This window comes from Thermobia domestica, chromosome 10 (genome assembly GCF_964235325.1).
Source record: "Thermobia domestica chromosome 10, izTheDome1.hap1.1, whole genome shotgun sequence".
Taxonomy (NCBI): domain Eukaryota; kingdom Metazoa; phylum Arthropoda; class Insecta; order Zygentoma; family Lepismatidae; genus Thermobia; species Thermobia domestica.
The window spans coordinates 218873367-218886209 of record NC_137463.1 but is presented as its reverse complement, the minus strand read 5'-3'; the positions used below and the strand labels follow the sequence as shown (position 1 = coordinate 218886209).

General features: G+C 37.6%; 1 protein-coding gene across 2 annotated transcripts in view; it reads right to left on the bottom strand.

The window, feature by feature from the left end:
* Positions 1–12843, bottom strand: part of LOC145662995 (fatty-acid amide hydrolase 2-A-like) — a 286215-nt gene that overhangs the window by 192662 nt on the left and 80710 nt on the right. The window contains exon 1 of one of the 2 annotated variants that reach the window (XM_081729106.1): positions 1358–1444. The exons of the other annotated variant lie outside the window; for it this stretch is intronic. The gene's annotated coding sequence lies outside the window, so the exon portion shown is untranslated. Of the gene's footprint in view, positions 1–1357; positions 1445–12843 lie in introns of those variants that run through there. 2 annotated transcript variants of the gene reach the window in all.

Sequence of the window (12843 nt, the reverse complement as noted above, 5' to 3'; positions counted from 1 at the left end):
ACTTCCTTATTTGGCAACACTGACAGGTGTGGTTTCGCTTTTCGGTATTCATATTCTGTACTAATTCTTTTGATGGCATAAACTTCTATATGTTCCATTTAAAAAAATACAACTTTGTACTGAGCTGGCAACACTGTTGACCTGGTAACATTGTGTGGTACCTCACAAGACGTCCCCCTTTCACAAGTATATGGATCCACCACACTCTTGCTAATATCTCTTCTGGTTTCCGATTTATTCAGGGCTGTCCAACATTACTGAACCACCCTGTATATATATATATATATATATATATATATATATATATATATATATATATATATATATATATATATATATATATATACAGGAAGGCCAAAAGTCACGAAGGGGTTATAACTGTGAATAATTTTATTATTTATGATTAGTTTCCGTTGATATTTCAAACTTAAAGACCAAGGATGGAAGATTGTTTACACTTAAATGTAGAATATAATTTTAGGAAGGGTCAACACTTCTGGCCCAACAGCCCGTATTTCTTCACAAATATTGTCCTTGAGTTGCTGTATTGTTTGTGGTTTCACCCAAAGAAGTATGGCAACATGATCGTTTTTGACGTCATGCAACACCACACAGTGCACTTCACAGGATGAGCTCGAGTTCATAACACACTCAAGTGTAAACATCTCCCATCCTTGGTCTTTAAGTCTTTAAAATATCAATGGAAACTAATGATAAGTAAACAAGTTAATCTTCGAAACTTTTGGCCCACTCTGTATATAATGAAGGTCACCCCTCTCCACCTTTGTGAACACGTCCTGAAGTTCAAGGGATGTGTGTGGAGGTTCCACACATTTTGGACTTCGGCACTCATGGTTATGGTGCAGCCAACACCATATTCCTTCTTCCTTTACTTCCGTAAGTTGTCCCAGGTATATACTTCGAAAGAGGGTGTATGCACCTCAATAGAACCAAAGGTGTAAAAACGGGAAAATTGTCCATATCCATTGTGGGTTGAATTTGGGCCAGCCAGGTGGTAAGCAAATGCCATAGAGACTACTAGTGCTGCCCACCCCCACGAGACGAGACGAGAAAAATAGTTTTCTCGTCTCGTAAATTTTATAGGAATCTCATCTCGACTCTTGAAAAATTATTTCTTGTCTCATTTTGTAAATTTCGATAGAAAATTTATGCCTTAATTTTTCTTAACTTCATCTATCCTTCGAAACGACACGAGGCGAGAAATATTTTGTCTAGTGTGCAACACTACGGATAACACTATCACGACTTTTCTTTCTAATAAATATCAACTTCTTTTTAAACTATCTTACACTTTACACTATAACATGCGTAACAAAAAAATAATGAAAATCTTTACCTTTTCTTGAGTAGATTTTTTAAAAACTCTTTGTTAAATGACTCCTATAAAATCACTTCACTGTTTTCCGAACACTAACTGAAGTTAACACCGAAGATCTGGCACTTACTTCAATACAGAAATAAGAAACAAAAAAAATATTTATAAGCTATTATTTTATCTTTGTGTGTCAAGTTTGAGGTTAGTAGGTTACAGCAGATTTGTTTAGATTCATATGTAGATTGATCCAAAAGAAATAATTTTCAATTTGTTGGGAAATCCCTACAAAGTACAAGAAAACGAGGATATTACTAAGTACTGGACACTTGTAATCGCTTATTATCCAAAATTGCATCATCATCACTTTTCTACTATTGAGCAGACACTTCATTTTAGTAATCGATTATTTCATCTAAATTATCGGCGCCTTTACGTTACTGGCTAAGTAAAGGAACACACACAAAAAAGCAATACCAAAAAATTAAGAATAGTATCGAAAATTGCACTTAGAAAAATAAACAGCGCCGCTGTATTGATTACAATTTGCATTCTCTATATTTAGTTTATATGTTTTCATATAATTACAACAGAGATAGTTCTAGGGTATTTTAGTGGGATCGGCGAGTAAGCGTAATGAAAAATAAACAACGATAATGTACAGAGAGAAAAATCCGGACAGCGGTATATTATACAAATATACGGAATCCTCTTGCTTACTATAGAAATCAGTACGGAGCATACGTTATCTACATAGGCAATGCCCTTAGGTGTTACATCATGCCGTTGCAGGATGTCTGACATCTAACAGTTTTCCGTATATCACATGCATATACTTATGTTACCTTCGTCGGCTGTATGTTATATACGTCCATTTGTATGTGAGATCCTGACCGCCTACATTGGTTCATACGGAAAGTACGTATAGATGGAACACTTATACAGAAAGTATTATAAAACATGCGTTTTCAGTTATACGTCTGCTGTACGTTAAGTCCAAAAACTACAAGAATTACGCATGTAACCTATCTTTTTAAGTACGCCACCTACAATTCTTTTTTTCTCAGTGTATTTAAGAACTCCCAGTAGGAACTCGCGGATCTGGCTTGAAGCTGATACACAAAAAGTTTAGTTAGGTAATACGCTCCTAACATGTCAGCCGTTGCACAACAATAATATGTTAAACAGGGTATTAAAAACATACAATGCTTCGAAGTGGAGTATGGGGCCACGGAGGCTCAGTGGTAGAGCCTTCACCTCTGATCCATGGGGTCCATGGGTCGAACATAGCTCGCGCCAAGTGAACTTTGTCGTGGTCAAACATCGTGAGCGTGGGTTCCTCATGGTTCTCCCGTTACCTCCCACCTCCTTCATTCCACCATTTCATTCGTTTCTCATCACCGTCCCCTTTAGCCTAGCCGGCATAACCGTTGGACTTAAAACTCAGATTTCATTTCATTTTTCGAAGTGAAGCATCACCACCCTGAGCTGAAGATTTAGGTCACAGACGCCAAATGGTAAACACGCCACATCTGAAAAACGATCAGAGTAACTACTGCACACTCCCACCTGTCATATACGGCAATGATTAATATAGTCATATTTAGAAGGGGAATCGGACAAACAAGCCACATACGGGTTCACTCATTTCACTCACATGACACGGTAAGTTGAAAGTTAGACAAGCCACTGGTCAAAGCAGTCTTAGTCACTGAAGCTACTTATTGTGGAACAGTTATGTAAATCAGTTTGTCACTACTGCGCAAATGTGGTTTGTCTGATCAATGGCGTACATGACAGTTAGCGTCAGTAACCAATGGCTTGTCTGACCAACCTTCAATTTTCTGCATGATATGGCTGGTATGATACACGGTGACTTTGACCGAAGGCATATGTGGCTTAGCTATATATATATATCCGATTCTTCTTATAAACGTAGATACATTCATCAGTGGCTCGTGTGACCAGTAGTTTGTCAAGTTGCTTCTTTGACCGCTTTTGAGAGTGGTGTGTTTGCCATATGGCACCTATGACCTGCTCCTGAGCCAGAGCCATGCTTAAAGTAACTTCATTTTATAATACGTGCCTTGCTAACATTGCAGGCGTACTCTGACTAGCACATAACGGATTTGCACGAATAACTACGTTCGCCATATTGTCCCACAACTTTCAAACCAGTACCAGCATGCTCTGAATAACTAAAATCGGCTGTTCTCTACGGAAGCCATTGCTCAACAGACACAATATCTGGTGCAAATTTTGTTCAAATCGCATCCACAAATTGTGGCAATATCAATCTTAGAACGTACAACGTCCTTCCGGCAGGACGTAACGTCTTAAAATCCCTACCATGTTAAATTAGAGTACTTTGTGTACGTCCAGCTGGACAGAAAATTCTCCTAGTGGAAAGAGCAAAAAGCGCAAAAGGTAGAAAGAGCAGGGCTAGTTTTAGCGCAAAAAACATGTTGGTACGAGTGTTAGTTCAGTAATGGCGGGATGTTTTCTAAAGATGATCGTGTGAACGTTTACGCTCGCTATTTTGATGCACCAAACATCAATGATGTGTGAAGTAGAGCGAATTTCGGTGATAACTGGGAAATACTAAACCTACACTTATATTGTTTATTGTATATTTTAAATAGCGTATTGGTGAAAGGCTTCCGTCCTTCCGGAAGGATAAACTCATTCTTTCCATCGAGGAGGTACGTACGTTCTGCCGGCAGGACGGCAGCGTTTCCACCACTGTGTATAATACACTGTAAATAACAAATCTCCAATCTTTTAAGTGGCCTTGGATCACGCTTTTTACGTAAATTCGGCTACATTAGATACTTAAGACTCTCGATTACCAAGGATCAAGGATAAAGTGATAACACACGGAAGTTTCTGGTTACTCTTGCGACAGCATTAGATAGTATTTATTATTAAACTATTTAAAATGTTGTATACACTTCAGAAGTATTTATGCCTCGTTTCTCTTTCCTTTTCACGTATGTTTTTTTTTTTTTTTTTTTTTTTTGACTTATTGTAGTAACGTACAGGTTTTAGCAAATATTTGTTAGATTTATTTGAATATTGAAGAAACCATAAAAACTATTAAGAAAAAATCATCTTTTACAGCTGTATCATCTACTTTTTTAATGTAGCATCACATAGTCATGACAGAGCAACTTCACAGTAATAAAAAGAAAAAATATCAAAGCTTAGGTCATTTTTAATGGTGTTATTACCTATGCCTTTTTTTTTTAAATTAACAAATTAATTTATGTGGAGAGTTATTTTGCTGTTTTCTTTGAAATGAACTAAAATTTTATTTATTTGATTTTTACTGCTTTCTTCTTCAAGCGAAGGTAGCCGTAGCCTTTGCGGGGCCTAGAGGGAAGAAACCCCCTGGGATACTGCATAACACAATATCAAAACAAGAAATGTGGACGGTAGAATATCGCCCATCAAATTATTAACAAACAAATATACATCATACAAGTAGAAGAATTCTCGGTTTCAGAGGCCTTTGTTTACAAATCGCAATATTACAAAGAGATGTTGAATACCAGGCCGTAACTTGTGGGGGGCAGGGGCAGCAACTGTCCCCCAGGGAAACTTCCCGCCGTTTGAGGGGGCACATTTTAAGACAAAATTTTCTTATTCAATAAACAATACGAACACGAAATCATAAATGAAGCATCAAACAGGTTCACTACATTACATAAACAAAACAGTACACAAAAGATAAATAAAACAAAAATGAATCGTAGACCCATTTCAATGTATATTAGGGTCCCTAGAAATAATATTTATTCGTATGGCTTTGAGATTTGTCAATATTGTTCCCTTAATTAATTTGTCATGTATAGAACGGTCTCAGGTACTAGATCGGCTTAAGCCGGAATATCAAAGGAAAACTGCATTTTGTGAAATAATTATGAAACTTGGCACATTTGTAGAGTAAGCCATGGGAAACATTTTAAAAAATGGAGGCATTTGAAATTCGTGCTTGTTTGGCCGCCATCTTGGAAATCAATATGACGTCCACGCGAAGGCACAGACTTTTACTTAAATAATATCATCTCCTCACAGAACTACCCTAGAAACATCCTCCTCGCGTCAAATTAAAGATAATGAAAGAGTTAAGAATTTAAACTTAGTACATGTTATTTGTACAGCCACCATATTTAAATATAGCGACTGTTATCAGTAAATTTTAGTTGAGTTGATTTTAGTTTAGCGTCCCTTTCAGCAGCGAGGCTATATGAGACGGGGACCTACTGATTAACGTGGAATCCGAACCACATGAGCTCCCGCCGGGAATCGAATCAGTAAATTTTAGTTGTACTTGTTACTGAATATTGCTATAATGGCAAATACTATCAGATTTGTACACCTTGTCTCAAAAAGGTTGAGCGCATTCTTTATTGGTGTTTTGAGGCAAAAATTTTCTAAGTCCAGCTTCGGGTATCTTCGGGAAAAAGTAAGCCAGGTTCGAACCTCCAAGCCAGCCTTTGCAAAAGGGTAAAAGTTTGCAGATGTGTTTTTCTTCTTTTAAATATAATAAGACTTGTTACCAAGTGTTTAAAAAAGCAACATTGATTGAAATACTAAATGATACAATATTTCGAAACGTTTTTATTAATGTGAGCACATGCTTGTTTGTCATTTAGCTCTCTATACGTAATGGAACATTTAAATACGTTAAAGAATCTTTCCATATGTAAAAGAATGCTCAAAATTAAGAAATAGAACATAATTATCGCCTGAGTACTAAAATAAAAGTCAAAGTAGAACAGAAACTGCGTTTGTAATGGATATGAATGTCATAATTATCATGAGATCCGTTATACATCGCTAGAAGCTTAGTTCTAGAAGTCCTTGTGTTAGCTCATTGGTAAGCTGTCGGATTTCAAATCATATGGTTGAGAGTTCGATTCTCGTCTGGGCCAATATTTTTTTTTAAAATTATATTTTCCGCAATGCATGAAAAATTATATAAAATAATTACATTAAAATATATAAGTTGTTTATATATAACATAATAATTGCAGAACATAGTAAGTATTATGTTTAAAATATAACATCTGAGATAATTTTCACAGTAGGTCGGTATTATATGAGAATGTTAAATACAAGTTAGGAAAATCGTTGAATAGCAATAAATAAGTTATGTAGTGTATTTATTTGCAGCTATTTGTCATAGAAAGTGTATAAACAGAGTATCCAAAGTCGTATCCTGCTTCAAGACACATAACTTTTCCCGATCCCCTTAACGTCACGGGAAGAAACACAAATTCTCTTTAGAACGGAATGTCGTTACTTAGAGTCTCATTCGAATACGTTGAATATGCTTTTGTGTATTCATCTCTCTCTCTCTCTCTCTCTCTCTCTCTCTCTCTTTCGCTTTGTTTATGTGTGTGTGTGTGTTGCGGAATATCCCAAGTTGAATACAACATTTGCAAAGTATATGAGCATCATTGTCATCGAATACCAGAAATTGAAAATCGTGTTTCTTCAGGTTAGGTTTGCGTGTTCATGTTAGTTCACTGGTAGAGTACGGACTTGCCACTGAAGAGGTCTTGAGTTCAAAGCCTACAGCTAATTATCATTCTTTTGCTAGTAGGATTGCATAGAAATGGGATACAAGGAGTGGTTTGCTTCTAGAAATATTTTCAGAGGCGTTTAGGTAGCCCTGAAAAGGGCTTTTTTTCGGGAGTTAAGGCGGGGACATTAATATTGTGTCCAAGACCCTTCTGAATTTATTACACGCCCCATTCTTCTGGGCATGAAATCTATTACATGGGTGACAAATCTATCTCCTTCCCCTACCTCCAGCCATGCTTCGGAAACAAAATGCCACAGGTCATCCTGAGTTCTTGGTGGATCTGCCTCAGGCCAACTTTCCCTTAGAGTACGCTTCACTTCTGCCCACATATTTTCCATGAGATTGAGGTCTGCTCCACGAGGCGACCAGTCGATTAAATCAATCTCAGGGTGCCCTGCGAACCATTCATGAACCACACGGGAAGTATGTATTGGCGACTGGTATTGCTGGAACTGAATTACACCATCAGGCTGAAATACTCGTACAGATGGCACCATGATATTACTGATAATGTCTAAGTACTGAGCATTGTCCAGATGTCCTACAATTCTATGAAGCTGTCCTGCTCCGCGACTGGAAATCCAACCCCAACATAAAATAGATACATGGCCACTGCGATTGCAAGCAGCCACATATCCATGGTCATATCGGATGCCTCTCGGACGATACACAAAACGGCGTCCCTCCTTTGATGTTGTGAATATGGATTCATCTGAGAAAACTACGTTTTCCCAATTGAGACCCACATTCGCCTGTGCAAACGCGAGACGGTAAATTTTGTGGTCGTCTGAGAGTTTTTCCTTCACGGCAGCAACACGGCCACGTAACCCAGCATGACGAAGCCTTCGCAGAGCTGTATGCTTACTACCAGGAAAGAGAGAAGCTTCCCTTAGCTGTCCAGACGTCCTTAGTGGGTCTAACCGGGCTTCGTTTACTAATCCCGCATCTTGGGCTTCGGTTGACACATGCGGACGACCAGGAGATCGTAAATTACCAGTCTGACCTGTAGCACCATATTTCCGAATCCATCGCCTTCCTGTAGAGGCCGGGACACCTACTCGCCTGCTAGCTGCAGTTGCAGAATAACCTTCCAACTCCCATAAAGTAATTACTGCTGTACGTCTATCCATAGTTACCAATGTTCTGAGCTGTGAGAAGGAAGCAATAGGTAAAAGCTAGTACCTGGCGTGTGATTGGTTACTTGCACGACACGCCTATTGTGGGGAACAGCGTTGCCAGATCTAGCATAATGATGCTTGATCTAGCATAATTTGCATGTCTCTAGCATCTAGCATCTTGCTTTTAGCATCCTGCCCAAATCTAGCACAATTTCAGCAAGTTATCAAAAAGCCGTAAAACCTGGAGAAGTTGGTCGTGGGAAGAAAAAGAACGGCAGAAATGTATCCTCTTCCATTGATTCATACACTCGGTAAACCATACAGGCAGTCTTATTTTCCGAAGTAAGTTCGGAACGGCTTTGGGCTTTTTTTTGTGGCTCCACCCAGGGTTTTCTAATCCTTTAACTCCGAGGCATGGGCGGAGCTGTGGGGGCCATTCCCCCCCCAACTTTTTGGCAACTTCACCATCTTTATTTCTGACTTCATGATCATATTTATTCCTGAAATGACAGCTCCGAGACCGACCAAAAATCTGCCCCCCCCCCCCAGCAGACGATTCCCAACTCCGCTTATGCTGCGAAGTAATTTTCTTTCAAAATATGTAAACAAAAACTTTGCATTCATTTATACGATATATACGCCATTGAGTCTGACAACGACTGCAGTAATTTAGTTGAGTTAAAATTTTGGTGCGTGAAGTATTGAGTTCTATCCATGCATTCTTGCTCTCTGTGTATTTTAAGTTACGTTATCGTATCTCAACTTCCTTTTTTTAAAACTCCTGAATTAGTAATTATCAGGATCTAGCATAATTTGACCGAATCTAGCATAAGTTCGATCAGGTTTTGGAATAATTCCGAGCTGTGAGTCTGGCAACGCTGGTGGCGAACGACTTGATCAACGACTCGCGAAAGAAATCTGAAAATGGTGCGCCGTAATAATAATATTAAAAACAGTTTTTATAAAGAAATATTAATACATACGAAAAGCTGTTTAAAGAATGAATTGTTATACTGACTTTACACGTATAAAAACATATACCATATACCAAACAGATTGAGCGATATGATGATAGCTGTTTTGAGACGAACACTTTCGAAGTCCAACTTCGGGTATCTTCGGAAAACAGTAAACTAAAGCTGCTGGTTCGAACCTCCAAAGCCAACCTTAGTAATCGGGAAAAGATGTACAGATATGTTTTTCCTTCTGTTAAATATAATAAGACATGTTGAAATGGTATTAAGTGTAGAAAAAAGTAACATTGATTGAAATACTTAATGATACAATATTTCGAGACTATGTATTCACACTCTCGTTTCGTCATTGTGATTTCCATACGGAAAAGAGCATTTACGTATGAGCTCAGTTATATTTCAGAAGCAGATTCCGAAAAGCGGTCATGTTAGCTCAGTGGTACACCACCGAGTGTTTAAATCGTGAGTTCGATACCCGTTCAGGTGAGATTCTTTTATGATATTCTACTTTCCTCAATGCATGAAAATTATGTAAAATAGTTACATTACAATTCATCAGTTGTATATATATTTTCATACCATCAGTTGTATATATGAGTTGAATATATATATTCATATCATTTCACGACATAAGTAATTCTTATCTTTAAAATATAACATCTGAGGTATTCACAGAACGTCGGTGTGTTATGTGTGAATATTGAATACAAATTTAAAAAATCGTGTAATAGCAATAAATAAGTTATGTAATGTATTTATTTGCAGCTACTTTCATCGCAGATAACTTCTCAATATTCGCATTACAGCATTTAGGTCGAGCATATCGAAAATCGGATCGTGGTTCAAGGCAAAAAAACTAGCTAGCCCCAAACTGTCACGTAAGAAATTCACGAATCGCAAAAGTAAAGTGAAGAGATTGTGAGCGGTAATTCCTTAATCGCTCTCTCTCAACTCTCTCTTATCTGCATTTATACATATAAAAGTGTATGTATGTATGTTCCATCATAACTCATGTGTGCCTAGAGCAGGGTTTCTCAACCTGGGAGTCGCGGCTCCTAGGGGATCGCGAAGATAGGCGGAAGAGATAAATATAGTTAGAATCTAATACCAGAAATTATTTTTAAATATTATTTTTAATTTTGTTCTGATAGGCATACTTTTATTTTTTATACACACTGTAAAGAACAATAAAAAAATAAGCCTACTGAACATTTTCAAAGGGTGTAGAATTCGTGTTACTATTCGGTTCAAAGTCTCTTGTCGTCGCGAATTCTGTCGAGAAATTTGAAGCTTAAAATATACAAAACGATAATCATGCCTGCTGTTCTGTATGGTTGCGAAACATGGTCACTTACTCTGAGGGAAGAACATAGACTGAAAGTATTTGAGAACAAGATCCTTAGACGAATATTCGGACCCAAGAGGAACGGGAATGGGGAATGGCGGAAACTTCATAACGAGGAACTACATAATTTATACGGTTACCCAACATTGTTAGGGTCGTCAAGTCTAGGAGGCTTAGGTGGGCAGGTCATGTAGCTAGAATGGAAGAAAGTAGAAACGCTTTCAAAGTCTTGACAGGAAGACCAAACGGAAAACGACCATTAGAAAGACCTAGGCGCAGATGGGAGTAGAATATTAAGATGGATCTCGCTGAGATAAGAATACAAATTAGAAACTGGATCCAATTGGCTAAGGATAGAAGTCAGTGTAGAGCTTTTGTGAACGCGGCATTGAACCTCCGGGTTCCATAGGCCATAGAGTTAGTTAGTTAGTAGAGTTGTTTAAAAATGAATTTAAATCAAAGAGGTATGATATAAAACTAATGAGAACTGTATATAGAAATACTAGAAAAATACACATGAAACAAAACCTGCACATTGAAATACAATTAAAATTAAAACCTAATGAGATACCTAAGCATGGTGTAATTTCACTAGTGCAGCAATGCCCGGTTCAATCTTCATGACGAACATTATCAAGCCATTTTCAACTGATAAGCGATTTCTTATCTTTGTTTTAATGTTTACCATAAAAAAAAAACACTTTCGCACAAGTACGATATAGCAAATGGAATTATTACTTTTAAAGCAGCAATCACCAGACCAGGATATTCTTCTCTCCTCATCAGGCAGAACTTGTCCAAGTCTTCGTTACAGAAAACCAGTTGCAAAGACTTGTCGCATGATCATTCTATTATTTGGTCAAGAAGTTGTGGGCTTAGATCGGATAGGTTAATGGCCTCTTCAATGAAGGAGTTTAACATCCATCTTGAACCAGCACCTTCGTCGTTGGGAATATAGATATTACAGTTACTGTATCCACTGTCAGTGCCGGACGCCTAAAAAAGGGGCCACACATTTCGGAGGAAGTGTGTTACTCATGTTAGGAAAGTGCATGTGCACATGTGTAAAATAGAAGGAAAACGTAATAAAATGTGCTCAAAATTAAGGAAAGGTAGGGTTTATTTTGAAAATGTTATTGAGCTTCGTGCCAACCATGGTGGCGCTTCGTAGCTAGTCTGTCGACGTCACTCATATATACGGTGACATCGTACTATACTCTCGCCCCGGGCAATGATTTTCCATGGCACTGTTCACTATAAACAAAAAAATGGATTCTACTATTATAGAAATAGGTATGTTAAAAATCCCACACAAGCTTATTATAAAACAAATTATAAAAGGGTCGCTGGCAAGAGCGTGTGATAAAAGTGGATCGTGATAGGAATTAGATTGAGAACCACTGGCCTAGAGTAATTTTAACCACATTTCTTATAGTTTCAAAAAGAGTGCTGTCGGGTTACCTATGGTGAATGGGAGGGGGATACATATAAAAGATTGCTAGAAAATGATCGATATTAGATTCATAGTTTTCGGGGTCGCTTAGATAAATAGTGAGACTTTCAATTTCGCTTAACTCCGATTAAGCTCTCATTAGTAGGGATGGGCACGAACGACTTCTCTTTGAAACTCGACTCGACTCGAAACAGACATCTTTGAGGTCTACTCTTGGACTCGGCGCGAAAAATATCTTCCAACTCGACTCGGATTAGAGTCAAGTCGAACCAAAACGAGCCAAATCCTGTGTGTAGTCCTACCTAGACAATACATAGACAATAATTATTCTATCATCAATTATACTACTGTTACTACAAATAATAATAATAATAATAATAATAATAATAATAATAATAATAATAATAATAATAATAATAATTATAATTATTATTATTATTATTATTATTATTATTATTATTATTATTATTATTATTATTATTATTATTATTATTATTATGACAACACCGTGTACAAACATGAACGATAGATGGTTAATAAAGGAATACTAAAAGCTAGTTGACTGCCGACGTCGGTAGTCATGAAGTCTACAAGGCAAGGACATCGTTCATTACCCTAAGCTGTAAGCGTCGGTGGAGTACAGATCGTCAACTATTAACCTCTCGCCAGAAATTGGTGGCCCCGCAGCGACGATCCGTGATGGCCCAAGTTCAATTTTGAAAACTTTACTACCAGCGGCAGAGACGCGATGAAACGCCAACGAACCACAAAAATTACTCTCCCAAAATATGTTAAAATGCCTATATGTGTGATTTGTTTATATTTAGGTGAATCAAAAAAACACAAAACAAATACGCCGGGGTGGACGCGAACTATCAATATTACGATTACTAGGCACGTGTTCTTCTGACTTCCCCACGGAAACGATCATAAAAAGCTTGGTTGTTGAAGGATAACTCATTGACGTCTTAATTTAGCCAATCAGACAAACCCCTACATCTCGAGTTCTAGGAGGTGATACCGTGAA